The 25543-nt window shown below is 42.5% G+C and overlaps 1 protein-coding gene across 5 annotated transcripts in view; it reads right to left on the bottom strand.

The window, feature by feature from the left end:
- FHIT (fragile histidine triad diadenosine triphosphatase) overlaps window positions 1–25543 on the bottom strand; it is a 1063956-nt gene that overhangs the window by 543046 nt on the left and 495367 nt on the right. The gene's annotated exons all lie outside the window — the stretch shown is intronic.

The raw sequence follows: 25543 nt of genomic DNA, 5'->3' as shown, positions 1-25543 counted from the left end.
AGAAGAAGAAGAAGAAGAAGAAGAAGAAGAAGAAGACCACCTACTGTAACTACCCTCCCATACACTAATGGAGATGGGAAATCAATCTGTTTTACTCCTGGCAAATGGTTCAGAGTGCACTTTGCAACACTAATCATTCAAACCTGGAGGGAGGTGGGGGGTTGGGGGCAGTTTCCCATCATACATAGAATGGCTATGTAAACTGGCTCCAAAGCCAGGATGTCAAGATCGATCCAACTGCACAAACAATAGAAAACTTTACAGCTGACATGAACCTAGTTAATTCAAGAATTTGTGATGATACTGCCTTCCAGTCAGACTCCATCCAGTATCTTCCCAAGGTAAATGAGTCAATGGGCATCCTTCCCTTGGTGGCATGGAAAGGAAGTTAGCTCATGTGTTCAGAGTGTTTTAAGTAGAGCTACATAAATTTGAGACTGGTGTGGTGTAGAGCGGCTTGGTTTGCATGTAACACTAAGCCATAGTTTGTTTAACAAACCATGGGCTGTCCCACAGACAACTGAGCAAACTATGGCTTGTTCTTCCACAGTTTTACCCCTTGCAAATGGTTCAGAATGTACTTTGTATGTGTTGTGGTATTTTATGCATTGTGATTTGCTGTTATTTTTTATTGCTTATAGATTAGTAATTATTTATTGTAAATGATAAGTATAAACTGTTTAATTATTTTCTGATGTTTAATTTTACTGTTTACTATTAGATTCTAATAGGACGCGGGTGGCGCTGTGGGTAAAAGCCTCAGCGCCTAGGGCTTGCCGATCGAAAGGTTGGCGGTTCGAATCCCCGCAGCGGGGTGCGCTCCCGTTGTTCGGTCCCAGCGCCTGCCAACCTAGCAGTTCGAAAGCACTCCTGGGTGCAAGTAGATAAATAGGGACCGCTTACTAGCAGGAAGGTAAACGGCGTTTCTATGTGCGGCTCTGGCTCGCCAGAGCAGCGATGTCACGCTGTCCACGTGACCCGGAAGTGTCTCCGGGCAGCACTGGCCCCCGGCCTCTTGAGTGAGATGGGCGCACAACCCTAGAGTCTGTCAAGACTGGCCCGTACGGGCAGGGGTACCTTTACCTTACCTATTAGATTCTAATGGATTACTGGATATTGCTTTATTTGATATAAATTGTTTATTTCAAAGTTATTGCGACTTTTTATATTGGATCAAATTATTACTATTAATGTTTGATGTTTTATTATGTGTTGGAAGCCACCCAGAGTGACTAGGGCAACCCAGCCAGATGGGCAGGGTATAAATAAAATTTTATTATTTATTATTAGTTCAGATTGATTTCCAGTTGCTCATAGTTTGGTGGGCATCTCAAGTGGGGTGTTCAGAGAAACCATTGTTAAGAAAGGATGTTGGGTTCATATGCAATGCCAAACCATATATTATTTTAAAAAACCAATGGTTGTAAGAAAACAACAGGCCATGGTTTCGGCTCATGGCTTGTTGGCAATAAACAAACCACAGTTAAGCCACTAATCTGGGTTCACACAAAATGCTACAGCATAGTTTAATGAACCATGGGTTTAGTGTCATGTGCAAACCAGGGCAGTTATAGAAGACCAGTGCATCATTTTAAACCTCATTTCACCTCTCATCTGACTTTATAAATGGCCCATGTTGCCAAATATGAAAAGCAACTCTGGGTCACTCCCTTCCCCGCTCATCAAAATTGAAAGTTACAGTAACACAAAAGAATGCTCAATAAAATTTTGCTTTTAAAAGAAGGAAAGACTTCGTCGCCTATACAGAATAATTCTGTACCAAGACTAATAACACCACCAAGACTAATAACACTTCGACCTTCCAGCAAGGAGTATTCCCTTAGCAACATGGCGTCCACACTTTGAACTCACAGATTAATTGCTGGTCTTTCACATGGGCATTTGAAGGGGAATACAAATCAATATTTCATATCTGGGTTATGATGTAACAGGGAGCAAAGTGGAAAGTGCCATTAATCATACATTAAGTACGGAACATTCCTAGATAATATGCAGTAAATAAACAGCAGTAGAGTGCCTTCGTTTGCACTTGCCCTAATGGATATTTTTATTAAAAAGAAAGCCAAGTCATCGCTTAAAATGGGGGAGGAGGAGAATCACACTTTCCACAGCTTAATATTGCACACTTACGCTCATTTTCCAGTATGGTAGCAGCTTTCTATAGTGCCTTGTAAGTTTGTAGATTTAACTGCGTGGTAACAAAGTTAGGCTGCAGCCTGGACCACTTACCTATGAGTAAGAGCCATTGAATTCAGTAGGACTTACTTCTGAGCAGACATGACTGCTTCTAACGGATGTTACCATCCTAAAATTGACTGCCTTTCTGTCAAATGAGTTCATGTTCCCATCGCCCCTGGTAAACTGAGGATTATTTATTTAACTAGTGTTAGTTTACCCCATGTGAAGGCCAAGGCAGGAGAATGTTTACCTTTGCTGCCTCTGAAACTGGAAGGACAGACAACGTCGAGTTGAGTTCCTTCTATACTGCACCAGTATCATGCGTGGAACTCACTGCGGTGATGGTCACCTTCACAAAAGACCCCAATGGATATTAAACTGGATCAAATCAGACCTAAAGAGGGATTGAGATAATGGTTTGTACCAGCAGAAGTACAATATCCACATTGGAAATCTAAGCCGACAGTTTACCATGGCATCCCTAATGGAAACTAGAAACCTTATATATCAAGGGAGACATTGTAGTGTCATCTGTCTTGAACTTCTATAACCTTGAATGTTTTGGCCACTCGTCCAGTGATTCGACCTGGCTGTGTGTTTGTTTGTTGGTTCTGCAATGGGCTTGAATCGCTTGTTTGTGCAGGCTCCCTCTGAACGCAAGATTGCTTGTTAAATTGAATTTATTAACTTTCTGTTTTGCCACAAAATACAAAATGGAAAACATAAGACCAGGGATGTGGTTTGCAAATTATTATCTTGGAAGTAGGGGACTGTATTCATGCGGTGGTACATTGTGTTTACAAAAGGAGGCTCTTTCAGAGTCCTGATCATGTCTGGAATTACAATTGCTAATAAAGCTTTTCAAAGCAAGCAAAGGACAGGGGGTGGAATATCCCAATACTTTTGAAGCTAAAAACACCTCTCGTATTCCAAGTACATCTGTGCCAATTCCAAAATCAACAAAACACAAACAAGCAGGACGGAGCCACAAGTGACCTATCAAGCTCACCTATGAGAGAAAAGTTAATTACCCCTTGACACAATTATCATTTTAACACACAGCACATGGTTCATAATGAGGTCTTTAATATGCAGGCACGTTTCAAATAACTGTCATACTAAGTAAGCACATTTTAATTAGGGCAACTTTCCCCCATTATGTATCCTCAAGCCCACAATACCTGTCAGAGGACAACGTCTCAAGCTCAGCAGACTGTCAGTTCCCACCATTTCCCCTGACACCCTAACAAGCAGCCATGAAGAATGATCCAGAGAGTTCAGAGTTTAACAGAAGGTCGAGAACCCATGTGGTATAGTGGTCAGAGTGTCGGTTTTAGATTGGGAAGACCTCAGATCAAAATTCCTACTCAGGCACCAAGCTTACTAGACAACCTGAACAAAACAGGTTTAAAGACTCCCTCAAGTCAAATCTTTAAAAATGTAGTATAAACACCGCCAACTGGGAAACACTGGCCTGCGAGTGCTCCAATTGGAGAACAGCCTTTACCAAAGGTGTCATGGGCTTTGAAGACGCTCGAACTCAGGACACAGGGGAGAAACGTGCTAAGAGGAAGGCACGCTTGGCAAACCCTCGCCGTGATCAACTCCTGCCTGGAAACAAATGTCCCCACTGTGGAAGGATGTGTGGATCCAGAACTGGCCTCTGCAGTCACTTACGGACTCACTGTTAAGACCATGTTCATGGAAGACAATCTTACTCGGCTATGAGTGATTGCTAAAGAAGAAGACTAGACGACATTTTTCCTGTCACTGTATCTAAACCTAAGTTGTGGTGAAGATAAAAAGCACCCAGATCAAAAGCATTCATTCATTCATTCATTCATTCATTCATTCATTCATTTATTTATTGTGTTTGACTAAAAGCCATCACAAATTCAACCGAAAGCATCCTATCCCCACAGTGGCCAACCAGATGTTGAAGAAAATGCTCCTGAAATTCATTTTCTGCATTCCTTATTGTCTGCTTGCACTACTTTTGCAAAACTTTTGAGTTTCTTTTTCCCCCCAATTAGAAGCCATGGCTCGTGAAACCCACCCTGAACTTGGGATACCCATCCTGAAAGTTGGGGTAGAAAAATAATGATGAAAGATGTAATAAATGTTTTGCACCCACTCCTTATTTGCAGTTTTCGCAGAGTGATACGGGTTGTAAAGAACCCTGTCCTATCCCATCAGACCTCTGGAGCTATTCTAAGAGCGACAATGAAGCTGTCCACCCAAACAGATTTGTGACATTTTTAATCTCCTCTGCCAAGAGAACTTTCACATAGTATTAAAACTGTTTAGCTGCCGCCTGCAATTAGGGCACTGGTGAGATGAGCTGTTGATAAAGTGACATCCACTACAAGCTCTGTCATACTGAAGAATATCCAAGGAGCAAAATGGAAATCAATGTAATTGCAAGTTATCAGCCTTAAATTTTTGTTCAATTACATGATACAGAAGAGCAAATTGAGAATAATTTCAGTTTACCTAGCACGGTGAGTAATAAATGTGCATTCTAATTAAAGCACAGCCCTCTCTAATTTCAGATGCACTTCCATAACAACCTGAAGACATGGGAAGAAGTACTTTGCATTATGTTTTATTTATATTTCTGAAGCACATTCCAGACGTCTCTGTGAAACTTTGACATACAGAGATGCAATATATTATAAACCGTCGGCCCAGTATCAAAATAGCTTGATGTGATGCCGCTTGGCAAATAAATGTAGGCATATATTTAAAAAGTACCTCCTTTCTTCACGTTCATATGTTAAAACACTGAGGTGCATCGTTTTTAAACTAAAGTGGCTGTTTCTATATTCTGTACCCCCTCTTTCGCTTGTAAAAATGCATCCAGGAGAACTCTCTGTTCTGAGAATCTGAATCCTACTGACACTTTCCCACATACAGTGGTGCCTCGCAAGACGAAATTAATTCGTTCCGCGAGTTTTTTCATCTAGCGAATTTTTCGTCTTATGAAGCACGGTGTCAGAAAAGTTTTGGGAAAGCTTCAAAAATCACCAAAAACCTCAAAAAAGGCTACCACACCGCGTTCTATGAGTTGCTCCTTGAAGTCAAGTCGCAACTGTATTAACGGTGTTAAGAAAAAGGAAACAAACTTGCAAGACGTTTCCGTCTTGCGAAGCAAGCCCATAGGGAAATTCGTCTTGCGAAGCAGCTCAAAAACCGCAAAACCCTTTCGTCTAGCGAGTTTTTCATCTTGCGAGTTTTTCGTCTTGCGGGGCACCACTGTAATCCATAACAGCTGAGCTCTACTAAAATGAAGGTTTTTAATCCAAAACCTTAAATTGCATTCAGCAGAGCCAGCCCTAACAGTAGGCAGACTGAGGTGGCTGTATCAAGCAGCAGGTTCTGGGAGGCAGGGAGTGGTGGTGACACGCTGTAGGACACGCTACATGGGGCTGCCCTAAACTAGCCTGCCACCTTCAGTTGTGGTGTGGAGGGTACCATCAGTGTTCAAGTAATATTCAGCTGCCAGTCTGTTCAGCTTCTGCACATGGAACTGGAAGGGTGTGTGTGTGTGTGTGTGTGTGTGTGTGTGTGTGTGTGCGCGCTATCTTGTTCTTTGCCTCAGGCAGCAAAGTGTATTGGGCCAGCCCTGAGGATTAGAAATTCAAAACCGTAGATACTCCAGCTGTGAAAGTGAGTCACGGAACAGGAAGTGCAACTAAATCCAACAAAGGCAACTTTAGCACACACACACCAAGTAGAGCTATACAAACACTCCCTGCACCACCAACTTTGACATCTTTCTAAGGTTGGGCAGAGATGCCAAAGATCCCCTCTGAGAGCGAAGGAGAAGTGCAGAGAAAAGGAGCGCGAGTCCATTACGCTTCCCTTTCCAAGCGCTGATCATCACATCAAACAGATCCCAGACACATCAAGGCAATGCGACTTGGGTATATTACTCAGTGCAAACAACATGTTTGCCTGTAGAGAATAAAGTTCGGTTGGACTTTTGAAAGTTGACAAATAAGACACCTAAGGAAAACTATGGGCTTGGGGTATTGTTTCCTTTTGCGATGTCTCTGGATGCCCATTTTTTCATCTTCTCGATATCAAGAAACTCTGGCTGGGAATGCATAGTTAGAGGGCTCTCAGCTTTCCTCCTGAGCTTTTCCATCTTTTAATCATTTCTCCTCGAGCAATTTTCTTTACCTTGTACTTTTTGGAAGGGCGGTTGTTTGTCATGTGCTCTCTTGAATGCCTTGATCATTGCACTGACAGGACACCCCCTTCGTGGGTAATCAGGATTCTGTGTATGACAGTCAAAAAACAAACCCTGCCTGGTTCGCAAAGGGGAAAAGTGTGCTACAGCCTTCTGCTTCGGGAAAGAACTCCTTGCTAACAAAAAGCTCTACTGTTTCGTTGCTGTTTTTCAAAGGTTACAACCACGCCTTCTTATGCGGGTTCATATGCCTTTCATGGGTTCATATGCGGTTTACAGCAGAGAAGAGAACCAACAACAACAACAACCTATTGTTATTTATACCTTGCCCATCTGGCTGGGTTTCCCCAGCCACTCTGGGCGGCTTCCAAAAAAATATTAAAATACAATAGTCTGTCAAACATTAAAAGCTTCCCTAAACAGGGCTGTCTTCAGCTGTCTTCTGAATGTCAGGTAGTTGTTTTTCTCTTTGACATCTGGTGGGAGGGCGTTCCACAGGGCGGGTGCCACTACCAAGAAGGCCCTCTGCCTGGTTCCCTGTAACTTTGCTTCTCGCAATGAGGGAACCGCCAGAAGGCCCTCAGCGCTGGACCTCAGCGTCCGGGCAGAACGATGGGGGTGGAGACGCTCCTTCGGGTATACTGGGCCGAGGCCATTTAGAGCTTTAAAGGTCAGCACCAACACTTGTGCTCAGAAACATACTTGGAAACAAGTTGTGCTCAGAAACATACTTGGAAACAAGTTGTCAAGGGCTAAAAACATCAGCATTTTCATACACAGCTCCCTGCAACACTATTGAAACATGTAGAAAGAGGTCTGCCTCTCTCCATATGAACCTACCTGGACCCATCAGATCATCATCTGAGGCCTTTCTTCATGTACTGCCTCCACGAGGGTAACAGCACGAGAATGGGCCTTTTCTGAAATGGCTCCCCGTTTGTGGAATGCTCTGCCCAGGAATGTTCAGCTGGCACCTTCATTATATATATTTTATGTACTAGGTATTTTAGGTACTATTTCTCTTCAACCAGACCTGTGGCTGGTTGATATCCTGTATCTTTTTAATGTGTTTGTGGGAGAGGGCAGTAAAACCACCCAGAGATCTACGGATGAAGGGCAGTACAGCCGTACCTTGGTTTTCGAACAGCTTAGTTCATGAACAACTCAGAACTCGAACGTCGCAAACCCGGAAGTAGGTATTCCGGTTTGCGAACTTTGCCTTGGAAGCCAAAAGTCTACCGCGGCTTCCAATTGGCTGCAGGACGCTCCTGCAACCAATTAGAAGCCATGCCTTGGTTTCTGAACATTTCGGAAGTGGAACGGACTTCTGGAATGCATTCTGTTCGAAAACCAAGGTACGACTGTATATAAATTTAGTAAGTAAGCAAGTAAATATTTTATGCCCCTTTTCCTAAACAGATTCAGTTGAGAACAAAGAGAAATTTGCAAGGCCCTTTTGGGTATGCTGAGGCGAGAATTAACCATCATATGTATTTATGTTACATATTTTCATGTTTTTATACTGTAAACCGCACTGTGATCCTTGGATGAAGGGTAGTATCGAAACAACAACAACAACAACAACAACAACATTGCTATTCAGCTCGTGGCGGAGCAGTTCACTGACTACATAAGAAAAGGAGAAACACAGGAAACTCTCCTTGGTTCATCTAGCTCAGTTTGCTACACTGAGGGCTCATCCACACTTGTCTTTCACCCAATGCATTCTAGGCACAGGTCCATGCTTTAAAGCACTTTTGACTGCATGAAAACCTGAAAAAATTCTTTACCACTGATTCAGAACAAACAATACTCTATTTATTCAATAGAGTAAATCACACAACCATATAAAAATAAGATATCTATCCAGTAATAGAACACACTTCTAAAATTATGTAAAAATAGCATGACTATATATATGTTCAAAACAAGGCTAATTACACAGCCATATACCTAGCTCATTAAAAAAAAAACTGGTTTCAAGAAATGCACCTTACTCAGTAAATGGTATTTAGCAGAAAGTAGCAACCACCACTTGGACTGAAATGAATTTTGGCCACGGGTTCCACTTGGAAAGAGACAAAGAGGACTTTAAAGAAATGGGGAACTGACCTCATTGTGTCTGCAGTTATAGGCTGCACAGTTTAAAGGCACTCTATCCTAAATTATCAGAACACAAAGATGTAAGCGATGCTCTAAAAGAAAGGAAGAAAAAACATGAAATGATTAGGGGACTTGATTCCCAGACTCTACAGTCTGGGAAACCGTCTTATTGTAATGCAGATTTAATGTATGTGTTTGTTCACAAATTGTTAAGTTGCTTTGAGTTACCTTGGCAAAAAAGCAAGCAATAAATTTAATAGGTAATAGCAGCAATACTTTTGTGCACAATAGAAAACACACACACACAAACCTCTGATTTAAAACATTAGCTCTTACTGAGCAACGCTTAATTATTTAGAAGCTGTTATAACATACAGGAATCATAGAATCATAGAATCATAGAGTTGGAAGAGACCACAAGGGCCATCGAGTCCAACCCCCTGCCAAGCAGGAAACACCATCAGAGCACTCCTGACATATGGTTGTCAAGCCTCTGCTTAAAGACCTCCAAAGTAGGAGACTCCACCACACTCCTTGGCAGCAAATTCCACTGCCGAATAGCTCTTACTGTCAGGAAGTTCTTCCTAATGTTTAGGTGGAATCTTCTTTCTTGTGGTTTGGATCCATTGCTCCGTGTACGCTTGTCTGGAGCAGCAGAAAACAACCTTTCTCCCTCCTCTATGTGACATCCTTTTATATATTAACCAGGGTATGGTTTTATATATTAACCAGGGTATGGTTGCTTTATGTAGCTTCTTCTAAGAAATATATTCAGGTAAGGCCAACATCATATAAGCATTTCTCACACTGAACTCTGCCTCATTTGTGATCTGATAAATGTGTGCTGGAGTGCTTTCTGACTTTCCACTCCAAGGTACAGAGCTTCTCTTTGCCTTTTCACCAGTTACTTGAACATAGAGAGTGTATAAAATGGGGCCTCTAGCAGTATGAGTTTTTTTATGTTCTTGAAGCACGGAATAAAGTGCTACTTTCTGCTAAATATCAGTTATGGAATGAGATGCATTTCTTGAGCCCAGTTTTTATTAGCCAAATAAATGGCAGTATTGCTCTTGCTCTGAATGTATACATATTGATATTTCGTATAATGTGCTTTCAGAAGGATGTTCTGTGTTGTACAGCTGTCTCATTTCTATATGGTTGGAAGATTTACTCCACCGAATGATTTATGTGTAAGTTGGGGGGGGAGGGGGTTGTTCATCATGTTGGGACGCGGGTGGCGCTGTAGTCTAAACCACTCAGCCTCTTGGGCTTGTCAATCGAAGGGTCGGCGGTTCGAATCCCCACGACGGGGTGAGTTCCTGTTGCTCTGTCCCAGCTCCTGCAAACCTAGCAGTTTGAAAGCATACCAGTGCAAGTAGATAAATAAGTACCACTGTGGCAGAAAGGTAAACAGTGTTTCCGTGCACTCTGGCTTCCGTCATGGTGTTCCATTCTGCCAGAAGCGGTTTAGTCATGCTGGCCAGATGACCTGGAAAGCTGTCTGTGGCCAAATGCCGGCTCCCCTGGCCTGAAAGCGAGATGAGCGCCACAACCCCATAGTCACCTTTGACTGGACTCAACCATTCAGGGGTCCTTTACCTTTTTTACCTTTACTTTTTCATCATGTAACATATCCAATAATTTTTGTATTATTGTTGTTGTCACAGTGGCAGAGGAAAATATTTTTGAGAGTTGGAACATACTGAAGAGCAGTGGGGATTGTGCTTTTCTGAGCTTATTCTCTCTCTGGTTTCCCCACCTTTTCGTTTCATCTTGTTTTGTTTTGGATTAAACAGCTCAAGAGAAGCTATTTATTTTGTATGGAAAATTTCACTGCCATCTCCCAATACATATGGCATGTGAGAATAAGACAAAGAGCAACACACCCTAACTGAGCGGTCAGCTCCAGTTTTTGTTGACCTTGATGTAATAGATCCACACCTCAGTTGGGAAGGAATTCCACGAGAAAGGACCCAAAACTTACACCCACACACATTTCTACCACAGCTCAGTTTTATTCCAGGTGCTGCTTGCATCTGCAAAAGAACCTCACTACTGGATCTCAACTCAGGGGGGCTATGCATGAATGATGAAGATGTACTCTCAAGCACAGGATACCTCCAATATGTGCTGGTGGTGATGCTGTGTTATAAGACAATCATACTGGAATACTATAGCTAATGTCTGAAGGATATCCGGGAACATGCCTCGCTCGATAGACTCATCCTATTTAACAGTTGTTTTATTGATACTTAGCCAACTCATTCGGAATTAGTAATGAGTTTTATCACTCACAGAAGGGAAAAGTTGCTGCTACTGGGAACTAGGTGTCTATGATCAGCACCTTGTGTACTGTAGATGCTGGAACTGGAGTGAGGGACGTAGGTGGAGCTGGGGGGATAAATGAACTCTGATGGGATATGTTAGCCCAGCCAAGAGGCATCTGAGGGATTTATATAATCATTGCCTCTCCCTGGGCTTTTGCTGTGTCATTGACCAAGAAGGCTTACTGCTGGATCTTCTCCTCATGAGTAAGATTGTCTTCCATAAAGACGGTTTTAACAATGAGTCCGTAAGTGACTGTGGAGGCCAATCAGAGACACCATTGATGGAATCCAGGAGCTGGAGATAGCGTTTGTGAGTGGTCCATGTTTCACAAGCATATAGTAAGGCTGGTAGTACAATAGCTTTGTAAACTTTGTAAACAAGCATTTTGGTTTCTCTGCGAATGTCCCGGTCCTCAAACTTCAATCGGGAGAAAGCCGCACTCGCAGACCCTTCCCCTCATAAAGAACCCTACTGATACAGCTGCCTGGAGGCCAAACAAGTGCTACTGTGACTTTGGCCTTCTTGCTTGGTCTGCCATTAACTTTGCCCAGGCAGTGATGGGCCAGGATAAAGACAGAACTCATGATGAGGTCACTGGAGATCCAAGACAAAGCATCTCTGAGACTACTGTCGGCTACTGTGAGTTCCTCTACGTCCCCCTTGCATTTGAATGGGGTTCTCCATGGGTTCTCCAGAGTCTGTGTCAGTCAGGATTCAGACACCGGGTTTATTATTATTATTATTATTATTATTATTATTATTATTATGGAGATGAGCAAGACTAGATAAAATAGACTCCTCTCAATTCAATTCAAGTACAATTTCTGGATATATAGAACCCCAATATACCTTATTGTAATAACACACATTTATGGATCATACAGGAATGCTCTGGAGCACCTGATCCTGGAGGACCCTGAATACCGTTTGCACTGGCTGGGAAGGAGGAGAGAGAGGTGACAAGGGCCGGCAAATCCTCCTGCATGACCCTTGCTAGCAGCTTTATCAACCTTGTAGCCTGTAAGTTTCCTCAGGACAGGAAAGGGGAGGGAAACACCTAGATGTGGCTTTTTCCTGTATGTATGTGTTTTGCTTTGTTACTTCTATGGAGTAGGGCAGGAGGATGATTGTGGATGATTGCTGTGGATGATTGTGGGCAGCAATTCATACCATTCAGGCTGAGAGCCTGGATTAGGCTAGCGACTGGGGGGTTGAAAGGTGTTAAATTGCTTGAAAGTCACAGAGTGAGAGTCTGTTGGCACAGCGTGGGGACCTCTCTCATTGCAAGAGACACAAGGGTTGTGAATGGGAAATAGAGCGGGAACTGCAGCTGACACCACTAGTTTAATTGGTCTGAACATCGTGTGTGTGTGTGTGTGTGTGTGTGTGTCCCACTGCATTTGGTTAAATTTGAAATTTTAATTGTCGTCATTGTAGCTTAGGACATTACTGAGAATTGATGACCGAAAAGGCAGCACATCTTAGGCAAGTCAATTGAAAAAAGCTCAATAACTTTTGGGGTGTCCTGGTTTTTACTTTTTGAAACATGGCAAACCTATATGTAGTTTTGCTTGTTTACCTTATGGCAGAATTGTTAATCTGTTGTTTATTGGACCTCTTTATTTTTATTACTTTGTTCCCTGCTTTGGGGTTGAAAAATATTCAAGGAAGAGATGAAGTATAAATACTGTAAATTAATAAATAATACTAAATTAATAAAAGACAAAGAGTAGTGGTGTTGAAACTTTTTAATCTACTGCTGCAAATATTTAGTGGGGATGTTAAAATACAAATTAGGAAGACTACAATACCTAGCACTGGACTATTAAACCCTGCAGGTAATGTTGGGCCTAGCACCCACTAGTGATTAAACTATTAACTACAGATACACCTAGAAAAATTAAAGTGAAGGATTAAGTTAAACACTATAATCATGCTATTTAAAAACCTGTTGGTTTTTTTCTTGTGGCACTCTTCTTTTTCAATATGCTGCCACCTTAACATAAATGCCTCTTTGAAAGCCAGGCTTTTAAATTAGCAAGTGCCTATTTTCTATTTTTTTGTCAATCAAGTATAATCAGATCAAGCTCAGGCTGTAAAGAAAACTTTTTACTGCTTCCCTGACAGACACCTGGAGCCAAGGCTGTCACTGATCCTTTTCTGTAAGCAAGAAGGGAGTGGACAAGACAGTGTGTGTCTCGGATGACCATTTAATCGAAGGAATAACCCATTTCACAAGGGCATTTCCTCCTGTATATGCTGTTCCTCCAACCTGGTTTGTTTTGGTTTTATTTTCAAAACTCTCTGGAACTGTCATGTTTAGCTTTAGAGATCATTATACAGGTGCCTTCAGGTAATGTTGCAAACATGCATCCAGCAACTGAGGACTGCATCATCTGCTGGCTTGCTGCATGCATTCATGAACTGGATATTACAGATCACACGCACTGAGGACCGAGGACACATGGCTCAGCTTGCTGCTCTGTTCAACAGCCTCACAGTCACATTTTGCACCAGCTGTGGTTTTGTTTACAGGCAACTGTGGCATCGCAGGAAGCTGCCTTTGAATTCACACAACCGTAGAGCTGGAGGAACCCCAAGGGTCATCTAGCCCAAGTCCCTGCAATGCAGGAATCTCAGCTAAAGCATCCAAGACAGATGACCAGCCAACCTCTGCTTAAAATCCTCCAAGGAAGGAGAGTCCGCCACCTTTCGAGGGAGTCCGTTCCACTGCAGAGCAGCTCTCACTGTCAGAAACTTCTTCCTGATCTTTGGTCGGCATCTCCTTTCTACCTGAAGGCTGAAGCCATTGGTTTGGGTCCTACCCCGTGGATCAGGAGAAAACAAGCTTGCTTCATCTTCCATGTGAAAACCCTTCAGATATTTGAAGATGGCTATCAGCCCTGAATAGGACAGATCGTGAAGCTGAGGCTCCAATACTTTGGCCACCTCATGAGAAGAGAAGACTCCCTGGAAAAGACCCTGATGTTGGGAAAGATGGAGGGCACAAGGAGAAGGGGACGACAGAGGACCAGATGGTTGGACAGTGTTCTCAAAGCTACCAACATGAGTTTGACCAAACTGCGGGAGGCAGTGGAAGACAGGAGTGCCTAGCGTGCTCTGGTCCATGGGGTCATGAGTTGGACATGACTAAATGACTAAACAACAACAATCATATCTCCTCTTTCAGTCTCCTCTTTACCAGGCCAAACATGCCCAATTCCCTCAAGCGTTCCTCATAAGGCTTGATTTCCAGACCCTTGATCATGGTTGCCCTCTTCTGCACACATTCCAAGGCAGACCATTGATCCTCATAGATAAATGTTGTTGATACTGACAGTGGCTCTCTGTGGTTTTAAGACAGGAGTCTTTCCAGCACTCTGTTTCTGTTGTCATTCTTTGTGGCTCCAGAACCCGAAGCCAAGCTGCCACCTCACACCACATAATGGTAGAGCTGGCCTGGGAAGAGAGTGTGGCGCTCCATGAGTAAGGCCTGAAAAATTGAGTCAGGCCTGAAAACTTGGGACTGCGAGCCAGTGTCAAGACATATGAGGAGGATGGCAATGTCATAGCAACAGAAAAGACAGATGGGTTAATCAGAGTCACTCTCTGTCAAGCAAAGGAGGGGAATATGGCAAAAGATAAAGCTAGCAAAGGTTACAGAAAACAAGCTGAGAGATGACCAGAGCCCAGAGAAGGTTTTAGCCCAAGATTCAGAAAAGAAACATTCCCTTACACAGAAAAAGATTGAAATTTGCCTTATTCAGTTCGTTTTCCCCACCTCTTTATCATTTTCAGGCTATATAAACCAACATATGGAGTCTTCCTATTAATCCATGTAAATATTTTATATTAAATTTTCTTCGTGGGCTATTTCCAGTTTTTCTGTGACATCACCACTTGAGGGGTTGTTTTTTCTTTTCCTTTTTTTAAAAAAGCAGATGAAATCTGGTACGTATCTCCCCCCACTGTTTCTTCTTCCTTTCCCGATACTATGAAGAGAAACAGTTTATGCTTCCAGTCTACCACTCTGTCGATGTTCACACCATTGAAGTGATCATATAACAAATTTCACATTGTGGTGTGTGTGTCCCCCTCCACACACAAACACTGCCGCCCTCCCCGCCGACAGTGTTTTTGAAGGCTTTTTTCACATATCACATCTCTCCTCTGACAGTGCCATTATTCACAGCGGGAATGGGCATTTGTTCTAAAGTTTTCCTCACGCAAACATATCTCATTAGCCATTTTTGGCTTTGCTTCTTGGCATCTGCCAGAGCAACAGCCTGAGTCACAGTCTAGTTTAAGTCGGCGGATGCCTTTGCAAAAACTCCTGCTGCCGTTTCAGCATTAATCATATCACTCCTTGACGACCCGCATGCCGTGTGTATCTGCTCCACCCCATCCCACCCCAAGAGGACTGCCTAATCCTAATTCCTCTATCTTGCCCTCAGCACAGACAAAACAGGTGCAGACAGAAAGTCAGGGCTTACTGTGCGTTCCTTCCTTACAGGTAAGTAAATACCGACAAGCAGAGCAACAAGGAATGAGAAGGGTCTTGTCATCCACTGTGGTCCACCAGCTAGATATGAGAGGCTAAAGTTCAGATTCTACTCAACTGTGGGCCTTCCTGGCCTTAATTTCCCAACTGCATGGTAGAATTAACTACCTCACTTTGTTATTATACTGTAACCCGCTGTGGCTGTAATGCCCATCCAGCAAAGAATGCTATGTAAGTTGCCTTGCCATCAAGGTGGCGGCCGCTGATTCCACCTGCTGTGCCTTAGCCTGTTGCCCTGGAAGCTTTCCTAAGGAAGATGCTGGCATTTTGAGTCTAGGTGTGGCTGTAGGGAGGAATCGAGAAGCACCCAAGGGCTGAGAACTGGAGTGATCAGGGACGGGAAGAGTGATCTCCAGTGCTTTATTTTCTTTCTTTCAGGGGTAATACATGAGTTGCTGCTACTCATATCTTCGTAAAATTGCTGTGGGTGCCAGCACAAAATGGCTGCCTTGGGCAGCATAATTAGAGGTGGTGGCATTCTGTCAGTGGTGATCTCTACTCTGACCTTAGTAGGGGTAAACCTCCACCCTCCTTGCAACCTGCTGTTTTAGGATCGTTTTCAAATCAGTTTAAAATAACAAATGGCCAAGCCCCCATCTTGTAACATGAATGACTAAGGCTTGTGCGCTCAATGCCTCACCCTGAAAATTTAATCAAAATTCTCTCATCTTTTCACACTTTTCCAGTGTTGCCTTATTTCTGCCCTCCACTGCAAATTGTGTGTGTGTGTGTGTGTGTGTGTGTAATCTAGCTTTAGTAGATAGAACTTGTCATGGTACAGATGACAAAATAGATCTACTGAAATCATTTTTTTCTGCACAACTCCTATCCGTTTTGCCTGCCCACCTCTCTCAAATGAGCTACTGCAGCCTTTGCTAGGGCTGATGGGAATCACAGTCCAAAATGTCTGGACATCACTAGGTTGGCAAAGGCCATGCTAATGACATTGCTGGTGATGCCTTGTCATCTTAGTTTTATTTAGTATTGTGTACTGAGGTTTGGGTGCCAGGCACTTGTAGTTTAATCCCGAAGATGATTTCAGCTCACATTACTGCAACCAAACACTCTACTTGTGTTCTTGAAAGCAACGGGGACGGGTAGTTATTCTTCATGGGAACTACTGGGAAATGGGAAATGCCTGAATGGTTGCTCAGTTGTTTCAGCAGAGGTGGTGTACAGCAGAGCCATAAGCATGAACTTTAGATTATCACTGCAAATTTGCTGTTGAGCTGCAAACTACAAGTACCATCATATTAAGCTGCTTTAAGGGGCATTGTTTTAGCAAAAATGAAAATATAAGGTACTTATCACACAATGTGCAATTATCCTAGTTGTAATGATGACTTAGTTGTATTTCAGTTTTCTGTTAACTATGTTTATTGTTAGGACAAAAATTATTTTTTTAAAAAGAAAACACCCCACAATAATAATGTTTACCCATGTGCCTCATTTTGGTACAGTAATTATGTTTCCGTCTCCTCTTGCTTGTAATTACGATCTTCTATTTCTTGTAACTATGATCTGCAAATTATTTGTTATAGGATTAAAGCATAAAATGAAGGAGTGTGCCGTTTAAGGAGTGTAGCATTAAGCAAACTGCGTAACAGACAAAAATTGACAAGAAAAACTGACGTCAAAGAATGCAAACTCTCTTTCTCCCTCTCAAAAAAAGGTCATGGACTATGGCCTGAGCCTGTAACCAATTTAAGAATGAAGAGTCATAGCAAAATGGAAAAATACAAATCCTTGTCGTCACATGTTTGCTTGTAACTAGAGATGTAGGAGAGTGCTTTGCAAATACAATTTTCTGCTCAGAGCATTTCTGGGTAGATGAGCCTTTCCTGCTTCAATTTAATTTATTTGGTATGGAAAGCCCTTTTAAAGTCAAGGTTCTCCTGTCTATTTTGCCTGCCCACCTTCCCAATATTTTAAATTAAAATCAGTTGCCAACAGAAAGCCAATTAACCACATACTGGAGCCAACCAATCACAACGCGCCATTCTGATATCCAGAGTGGAATGAAAATGGAAAGACCTGTTCATCTTGTGTCTGAAATATCCTCTCCTGTCTCTGAGAATGCTCTCAGGAGCTAACCATCATTGTAGCAAGATTAATCTTATTCCATTTCCCCCCCCTCCCCACCCCAGACAAATGCAATCAAACAGGGCATGGTTTGAAACCTTTTATACCTTGTCTCAGACATCTGGAGCCAGGTCTGCCAGAACCTCTTTACTATCAGAAAGAAAGTGAAAAAGACAGACAGCACTTCAAATAAATCAATTCCACCTATTAGCTCTTTTCATTTGTCTATATTTTCAGAAGCAATGGGAGCGCTGGAGGCAAACCGGGGGTGATTTGTTTGGTAATTATACTGCTTTCTTAACTACTTCAAACTCAGCTTAGATCTACACTGATCAATGGACTTGTGCAACATCCACTACATAGTTCAAAAATCAAGTACATAAATGCTTCCAAATGCACTCTTCTCCCCCTCCCCTCCCCTTTCGCAAGTGCCAGATAAAACAATTTATTTCTCCTAATAAAATAGACCTGTCATTTAAGGGGCATGGCTCTGGCTGCTAAAGTTCTGAATCAGGGTTGTGCTGAATATTCTCACCCAGAACAATTTTAAGAGAAAATGGTGGAAGGTTTCCACCCCCCCCCCCAAGTTCTCCTCTATACATCCCTATACATGGCGGCAGGTGGGGGGGGAGGTTCCCACCATTCATGCCAGATGTTTACCTGGGCTGCTGTTGTGTCAGCAACACCCCACCCTGCCGCAATTCTTTACCTGCATGAGCACAGCCAACGATGGAGCAAATATTGGACATTATGATGCTATGTTGTTGTTTAGTCGTTTAGTCGTGTCCGACTCTTCGTGACCCCATGGACCAGAGCACGCCAGGCACTTCTGTCCTCCACTGCCTCCCGCAGTTTGATCAAACTCATGCTAGTAGCTTCAAGAACACCATCCAACCATCTCATTCTCTGTCGTCCCCTTCTCCTTGTGCCCTCCATCTTTCCCAACATCAGGGTCTTTTCCAGGGAGTCCTCTCTTCTCATGAGGTGGCCAAAGTATTGGAGCCTCAGCTTCAGGATCTGTCCTTCCAGTGAGCACTCAGGGCTGATTTCCTTCAGAATGGATGGAGAGGTTTGATCTTCTTGCAGTCTTATGATGCTATAATGCCATGTAATAATAATAATAATAATAATAATAATAATAATAATAATAATAATAATAATAATAGTTTTTTATTTGTACCCCGCCCTCCCCAGCCAAGGCCAGGCTCAGGGCAGCTAATAAGCAATAATAAAAACAAGTTGAATGAATACAACTTAAAAACAAGATTAAAATTACAACAATTAAAATATTGAAACATTAAAATATTAAAATGCAGCCTCATCACAGGAGGAGAAAGGAAAAAGAAAAAAGAAAGGGGGGGAGAGAATCAAATTGGCTCCAAGCCAAAGGCCAGGCAGAACAACTCTGTGGAAAGAAATCAGATCCTGCAGGGCCCTGGTCTCATGAGACAGAGCGTTCCAACAGGCTGGAGATAGTGTTGAAAAGGCCCTGGCTCTGGTTGAGGCTAATCTGACTTCCTTAGGGCCCGGGACCACTAGGGTGTTGCTATTTAGTGAATAGTCACACTGCTCTTCCTCTGAACTGGTGCCGAGAAGGGAGCCATGCTGCAAACCAATCTGCCCCCTCTCATTTTTATTTGTTTATTCATTGGATTTCTCTTTTTTTATATAAATTTTTATTCAGGATTTATAAAGGAAAAACAAATACAGAAAAAAACACACATTTACATAGACTATTGTTCCCATTCCCCATTCTATACAGACAAAAATAGACTTAAAAGATCATAAAAAAGAAAAACATAATGTTTTAGGCTCTACCGAGCCTTTGACTTCCCTTCACCCTTTTGGTAAGTATCAAATAAGTTCCATGATTGCGTATTTAATTTTTAAACTTAGAGTTGTTCGCTGAAAGAGTTGTTCTAGCCCCGCCAGTTCATCTTATAAATCCATTCCAATATATTTCCAAAATTTACTCCAATTTTTCTGGAATTTCTGATCATCTTGGTCTCGTATTCTGCCTGTTAGTCTATCAAGCTCAGCGTAATTTACCATTTTGACCTGCCAGTCACTTATACTTGGCATAGTTTCTATTTTCCAATTTTGTGCCAGCATAATTCTTGTGGTTGTGGTGGCATAGAGAAATATTGTTTTATCTTCATTTTTTATTTCTTTACCCACTTCTTCCACAAGGTCCCAGGCCAGAGTTATAAAAACAGCAGTAGTCAGGTGGGTAAAAATGTAGGCTAAAAATACTCTCAATTTGACATAACCCACCCCTGAAACTGAGTCCAATATTTACAAGAATGCCCCTTTGCGAACACCAAAACCGATCAAGTTTTTGTCTTAGGTAAAACACAGGCACATTCTACATTTGCACCAGGGAACGAATCTGTATTTTCTGCAGATCCTCTTTACAGTAAGAATCCGCCTGTTGCTCCCTGTGTAAATCTCTAGAGATCACTTTTTAAAAAAGTTTATAAGTTGCTAATGATTTGCTCCAAATATAGTTTGCCCTCTAAATGTTGTAACCACTAGAATAATGAAAGCACAGCACCCATACAATTGAAGCATACACAAGAAGCATCAACCAACAGGGACCACGAAACATCCTTGCATCAGAAGTCATTGCCAGCAGATTCCCAATGGGGGATATGGTACCCAAAAGGCACATCAGATCAAAACAGACACCGGTCCATCAAACCCAAGTACAGCACCTTAAGGCGGTGTTGAAAATGTACCTCCACCACACAGTCACATACAGTTGTTGTTGTTGTTGTTGTTGTTGTTGTTGTTGTTGTTGTTGTTGTTGTTATTTTGTTTATACCTTGCCTTGAAGTATGGCCATTCACAACATAGTGGTCCTGTCCCATTATAGGGATTTACCAACACTGAGGTCCCTCACTGCGAGAAGCCAAGTTACAGGGAGCCAGGCAGAGGGCCTTCTCAGTAGTGGCACCTGCCCTGTGGAACGCCCTCCCACCAGATGTCAAAGAGAACAACAACTACCAGACTTTTAGAAGACATCTGAAGGCAGCCCTGTTTAGGGAAGCTTTTAATGTTTGACGGACTACAGTGGTACCTCGGGTTAAGTACTTAATTCGTTCCGGAGGTCTGTTCTTAACCTGAAACTGTTCTTAACCTGAAGCACCACTTTAGCTAATGGGGCCTCCTGCTGCCGCAGCAAAGTTCTTAACCTGAAGCAGTATTTCTGGGTTAGCGGAGTCTGTAACCTGAAGCGTATGTAACCCAAGGTACCACTGTATTGTATTTTAATATTTTTTGGGAAGCCGCCCAGGGTGGCTGGGGAAACCCAGCCAGATGGGTGGGGTATAAATAATAAATTATATTATTGTTATTGTTATTATTTTATATAGCCATTCCAGCCAAATGCTGTCTGTGGGGCTTATCAGTTGGTGGCCATCAATCAGAGGTTCTCAATCTGCTCCAGCGACAAGGCTATCCCTGCTCTGTCTATATACAGCGACGGCTAAAGGTGTCTGTCATTAAATCCTCTTTGCTCATATAAGACTGAGGGAAATGAAAGAGCCGAGGTTCCTGAGCTCATGCCCAAGCTTTCGTTAGCTGGGACGGGAGGGGCGGAGGCAAATGGCTGCTCTTGGGCTTCTTGCCAGTTGCAGGTGGAGTTTGAACTGATCGGGATAATAAGAATAAATGAACAGTTATCCAGATGGTGCAAGATGGCAGGTAATTTGTACATAATTGTAACTCTCTCTGGGGTTAAACAAAGTAGCACAGGAGGGGGAAGAGACAAAGGCAGGGAAGAGGGAGATAAAAAATATGGTGAGCAAGCCCCCGGAAATTGTTATTTACAGCAGTCACAGGTTAATTTTCGTCCCCATCATGAGATTACATGCAGTTTCCCAAAAGGTCTTCAAGTGGGTCACAGCTCGGCAAGCCGTGATTAAAAAAATATATGAAATACTGCAATGGGTGTGTTTATAATAAGCTCTAATCACTTTCTATACTTCAGAATGGGGGGGAGGGATATCAACAAAACACCCAGATATTAATCTTTGAATTATAGGTACTTGGTATGCATAGTAAAAGATTTCCTAAGGAGGTTTACTAGGTGTTTTAATGTGCATAAATTGATGGGAACAGCTCCCTCTAGGAAAAATAATATGTCCTTAATAAAAACACACAGATAGACTCGTGAAACTGCTAACCTTTCTGAAATTAACACAGGAGTAAATGCATACTCAGCTGTTATGCCTCAAATGTTACACTGGGAAAGGCAACAAAATAAGCTACCTAAGGCTGATTGCTTACTTGGGAGTATAAGCAACATTTTCATATATATGATCGTCTTTGATTATTGATTTGATTTGATTATTTAATTTCTATACCACTTTTAAAAATGCATCTAAGTGGTGCACAAAAAACTGAAAGAACAACAGACAACATAAACAAAATGTTACAAAAATACAGTTACATATAAAAATGTTATATGAATACAAAGATACACACACGTGTTTGTTGTGGTTGTGTTGTGTTTTGTGTATTTGTGGTGTGTGTGTGTGTGTGTGTTTGTCTATATAACACCAATTAATTTTCCTTCTGACATACCTTCTGTCTCAGCTTCCAGGTTTTTACCCCGGGTCCAAACAAACTCTCAGCCCATCCACAAAATCTCATACCTTGCAATGAGAAGAGATCTGGAAGCAGCAGACATCACCCCTAGTCTCTGACTCTAGACTTGCTTTTCAGGGACAGGCCCAAGGTGGGAATGGTATTTCCTCAGGCTGCCCACAGTTGTGTCCCATTCAGCTGCACTCTCCACACTCAGTTCCAGGTGCAGCAGATTTCTTAAGTTTTCCAAGGGGTCCAAAGGATGACAAAGGTGTCCCTCTCCACTCACAAACTCTTTTGTCACCCTCTGGCTTGCAAAATAGGTTAAAAATAACTTTTTAATGTTTCTTCACCTGTCTTCGATTCAAGTGGAAGAACAAGGAAGTACAGTGGAACCTCTACTCATGTACGGAATCCGTTCCGGAGGTCCGTTCATGAGTCGAACGGGAGAAGCGCCATTGTGCGCATGCGCATTTGGTGGCAGCGCCGTTCTGCGCATGTGCAGACAGTGACAGCTGCTTCTGTGCATGCACAAATTGCGGCGAGCCCAGTATTTACTTGCGGGTTTGCCGCGGTCACGAGTCGATTGTTCGCGAGTAGGGGCAGTGGTAAGTCTAGGTTCTACTGTAGTAGATCCTCTGCATGGAGAAATGCAGAACTGCTGAACCCCTACTTTGCCCCTGTCTTCTCCCAAAAGGAAAGCAGCGCTCAGAACTAGACACACTATTCCAGGTGTGGTCTGACCAAGGCAGAATAGTGTGGGACTATTACTTCCCTTGATTGGGACACTAGACTTCTGTTAATGCAGCCTAGAATAGCAGTAGCTTTTTGGCTGCTGCATCACATGTGGACTCATGTTAAGCTTGTGGTCTACTAAGACCCCTAGATCCTTTTCTGTACTACTGGCAAACCAGATGTCCCCCCATCTTACATTGCTGCAACTGGTTCTTCCTGCCTAAATGTAGAACCTTAAATTTGTCCCTATTGAAGTTCATTCTGTTAGTTTGGGCCCAGTTCTCCAATCTGTTAAAGTCACCTTGAATCCCAATTCTGTCTTCTGTGGCATTAGCTACCCCTCCCAGCTTGGTGCAATCTGCAGAGTTGATGAGTCTTAACAATATCCGGAGATGCCCAGGTTGGCTACCCCTGCTCTAGAGAAGTACAATTTGCCTCTGGATAACCCCATGCCAATTTCATTCTTGTCTATGTGCAAACTGTGATCCACATCTAGATATTAAAAATAAATTTCAGTGTAGCAAGGATGTGGATTTGTACTCTTTATTTTTTTATCTGTATAATCAAAAGTTTCTCTCTTTTCCTGTTCCCTCTCCTGTTCAGCTTCACATTGGCCCAACAGTAATAACGGTCCATCACAGATTGTGTTGCTAAAATGCACTCAGTGCATGACACCAATGCTTCCTAGCAGGAGATATTTGTTTCTATCAGAAGATAATGGTTCCCTGCATAGGCAAGACAACACACATTGCTTAAACTGTTTACCTTATACTTTGCTAACTGAGCATCCACTGAGTTTACGAGAGAAAACTACCAGACTATTTATCTCTGTGCTAATAAAATGTGAAACATGCAAACATCCAGCAGAAACATACCCAAGGAAATTCTGAAGGCTCATTTACATTGTTATGGAATACAGACAATTTGGGTTTCACAGGCTGCCAATTCAAAGCTAGTCTTGAATCAACAGTCCTTGATTACTTGGCCAGAGAATTCTGGAGGCGGTGTGCACTTAGACATTGCCTTAGCTCAGTCAGAATCACAAGTTACTGCTCACTTGCACTGGATTTTAGCTCTGCACACTTCTGCAGCCCTGAGGTCTTAGTACAGACAAATCAGAAAACAACAGCTAGAGATGGCATTCATAAATTCAAGGAATAATTTCAATCCTTAAAACTCTTAAGTCCTACAGATTTTTCATATGGCTTAATTGTACGTAACTTTGGGTAGATAATGCCCAGCATTTAATTTTTTTCTCTTTTCTTCTGCTTCTAAAAAAACCCAACCTCACTTATCTGGAGGGTATCAGCCTTTACTGAAATTTACGGAGGTGTGTTGATAAAACTGTATGCGTATACCTTCTTTCCAATGAACAGATCCCCATATGTACATGTATATCTGCCCTTATTATTCTGCTAGTGGTTATAATGGTCTAGACTAGTTTGTAAGTACACCTAGATAGGTCATGGTCACACAGCATTGAGAAAGTTAGGGATAAAGTGTAGAAAATGCATTAAATGTTTAAGCTGACTTTCTGTTGTACCCTGAGACCTTAGTGGTCTTCCTGAATTCCTTCCTCTCCCTTCCTAAATGAGCAACCAAGGTTGACCTTTGTGACCCTCGTTTCACCACTGCCCAACATCCTGATGCAGTGATGGCCAGTGTCAGTTTCACAGGCAAAGACCTACAAAGGTTAGGTCAAGTCCTGCACTCTGAGTCTACAGCTGGAGTAAGATGCAGAAGCTACCTGAAATCTATGTTGGTCATCTTCCAGGAAGAAAGAAGAAAAGACTGTTGCAGATTTTAGGCTCATCTAGATCTGTAGCATGTAAGAGAAGGTACTGGCCTATATTAGTAAGTGGAGTGGGGGGGGCGGTTTAGGAAATAGAAGCAACATTTTACTGTTTATTTTCCTGCAATTCTGTGCATTTTGTTAACAGTACGAAATGTTTTGTTTAAAGTACAGCTTGCGCTGTTTGATCCAAGGCAGGGGTCAGCAAACTTTTTCAGCAGGGGGCTGGTCCACTGTCCCTCAGACTTTGTGGGGGGCCGGGCTATATTTTGGAAAAAAATAATGAACGATTTCCTATGCCCCACAAATCACCCAGAGATGCATTTTAAATAAAAGTACACATTCTACTCATGTAAAAACACCAGGCAGACCCTACAAATAACCCAGAGATGCATTTTAAATAAAAGGACAACATTCTACTCATGTAAAAACATGCTGATTCCCGGACCGTCTGCGGGCCAGATTTAGAAGGTGATGGGGCCGGATCTGGCCCCTGGGCCTTAGTTTGCCTACCCACGATCCAGGAGTATTCTGTACAACCTGTATTATCTCACACCACTTCCTTGCCTTGGGCCTCCTAGCCAACCTCCAGTCGAGTCCTACTGCTCTCTATTCAGTAATGGTGGCAGCTAACTATCCATTTGGCTATTCAATTGCAATTTTAATACCACTATGAGGCATTCATAGAATCATAGAATCATAGAGTTGGAAGAGACCACAAGGGCCATCGAGTCCAACCCCCTGCCAAGCAGGAAACGATGCCCAGGTCTACTCAGTGACTGCCAGTGGGTGCCAGGGCACAGAGAGGGCTAAGAAAAGGACACCTGAGTATGTCACAATTTATTTGCATTTTTTTTTGGCACAGCAGTATCTACCAGTAAAAACCCCAAATAAGAAGCAAAGGGGGAGGGGAGAGACTGCAAATATGAAAAATCAAAATCACATTTCTGTCAACAAA

This window comes from Podarcis vaucheri, assembly GCF_965113315.1.
Source record: "Podarcis vaucheri genome assembly, chromosome: 2".
NCBI classification, from domain to species: domain Eukaryota; kingdom Metazoa; phylum Chordata; class Lepidosauria; order Squamata; family Lacertidae; genus Podarcis; species Podarcis vaucheri.
This window is presented reverse-complemented; position numbering and strand designations above follow the sequence as displayed.